Source organism: Solanum stenotomum, chromosome 4, assembly GCF_019186545.1.
Source record: "Solanum stenotomum isolate F172 chromosome 4, ASM1918654v1, whole genome shotgun sequence".
NCBI lineage: Eukaryota > Viridiplantae > Streptophyta > Magnoliopsida > Solanales > Solanaceae > Solanum > Solanum stenotomum.
Window position 1 is genome coordinate 19,188,307 of NC_064285.1, and position 2,004 is coordinate 19,190,310.

Consider the following 2,004-nt stretch of genomic DNA (forward strand, 5'->3'; position numbering starts at 1 on the left):
ATTACGCCTCATATATCATTTCACTCCAGGGAGTTGATAATAGAGACATGTGTGCTGGTGCTGCATTGATTGACGAAGTACACAAGACAACTGTGGTATGACTATATGGCCCTTTTTATTTTCTTTTGGAATACAAAAGTTTATTCTTTTGTATTTGAAGTTTTGAGAATAATTAGTAAATCTTACAAATACATACAATTGAAATAAATTTCATTGTAGAATAATGAGAGCCAAAGTTTCTTTTTGTGGCTGACTTCAGGAATAGATAAGATGGGCCATTATCCCTTTTCTCTTATTTACTTCAAGAATTTGTTTTTTATTTGTACTAGAACAAACTGATGATGGCTATTGTACCAACTTATTATTTGTCATCACAATCGAGATAACCCGGCGACAATACTTACTTTGTGTTGGTATTGGAAAATTGATTGAGTTGGATCCAAGGTTTGGTTCACCTTTAGACTTGTGGTTGCGATACTAGAAGAAAATATAGTTGTGTATTTGACTATGTGGATACACTATTTCTTACCTTGTTGGATATGATTGTCCTCTCATACAAAGACAGTTTATTGCTATTCAATGCATATTTACAATTGCTTATCATGGAGTCTCTTGGGAAAGAGTTTAACCTAGATGGTAACTGGTATATTTTCCACAGTTTCTATAGTTCCCATGCCTTTAATTTTCAGATTAAAACCACACATAATAGATGCATTTCCACTTACTTATGTAACCTCATACGTGCACCAACTCAGTCAACCACATGTCATAAAAGGAACCCTGTAATTTACTTCTATTCCTTGGATATTTTGTGTTCACTATCAATGAAACCTATTTGTTTAGTGAAACATTATGTTATTTTGCCTAGTACCTGTACTCACTCTTTTGGCAGCAAATTATTTAGGTGTTTTACAAAATTTTCCTCACCTTCAAATCCTGTGAGAATAAAAGAGGAGTATATATTTTCAGTCAGTTTTCTACATCAAGCATATTTATTGACATGCTCCAATTGCTACATGTGTATCCCAACTGCAGGTCTCTCATTCTTAACATAACATTTTTTGTCATAAGTTTAGTCTTCATGATATTGTTAATGGTTCAATAATCTACTTGGGAAGATTTGAGCCAAATTGTTGTTGTGGTTTTTAGCCAACTACTGTTGCTTTTTTTTTTTACCTAAAATGTTACTTTAAAGACTGTTTTAACCAGCTTCAATGGTTCGACATATTGTTGCAGAGGTTGTTACCCTATTCTTCTTGGGATCTCTCATGGCCTCCAAGTATATCAATATTTCTATGCCAAACATCTTATTATCTTTATCATCGTCAATTTGCCATATCCTTATTTCAATTGTTCCGTTATACAAATTAAAATTGGTAAGTATTTCATCTATAATTAGTTTTGTAGTTAGAAATTACTTATATTGTGAAGTATTTACTGATTGTTATAAAATGCATCTTATAGTATCTTAAACTTCTCTAAGTACTGGTATGAATTGACTTCTATTTAGAGAAAATATTCCTTAACTTGATAGGTGAAATATACATGGAAGTATTCAGTTAGTTCGTCAATGTTTCTTTATTACAATAACTGTGGCTGCTACGTTTTGCTTGATTAAAACATGCCAATATTGTTATTGTGTTTAGCATGACTAATAATTTACTTTCACTTTTCATTTTACATGAAAGTGCATTTCAACTTTTAATTATATATTCTATGTAATGTCTTGGGAGATTCTTAAGCTAATGATTTTTTTCGATTTTTATGCACAGATCAGGCTACTAGTTTGTATTTTTGATAATCATTTTTCTGAATCATTTATTATCACCTTTTGTAGGTGAAGCAAAGCAATATGAGGCAAATGAATACCTTACCCTTAGGTATTGAATGGTCATATGCAATGCCCTCACATATTCTTGAAAAAATTTCTTTTAGAACATAGTCACTTTATATACTCGTACTCTCTTGTATATATTTTTAACACATGATTAATATAAACTAGAA

The 2,004-nt window shown here is 31.2% G+C and overlaps 1 long non-coding RNA gene across 3 annotated transcripts in view; it reads left to right on the plus strand.

The window, feature by feature from the left end:
• Positions 1-2,004, plus strand: part of LOC125861853 (uncharacterized) — a 4,044-nt gene extending 2,040 nt beyond the window's left edge. For 2 of the 3 annotated variants that reach the window (XR_007445989.1, XR_007445990.1), the window contains exon 3: positions 30-1,218. This is a non-coding gene — a long non-coding RNA (uncharacterized LOC125861853). Of the gene's footprint in view, positions 1-29; positions 1,219-1,837 lie in introns of those variants that run through there. The other variant, XR_007445991.1, reaches the window with a different exon arrangement.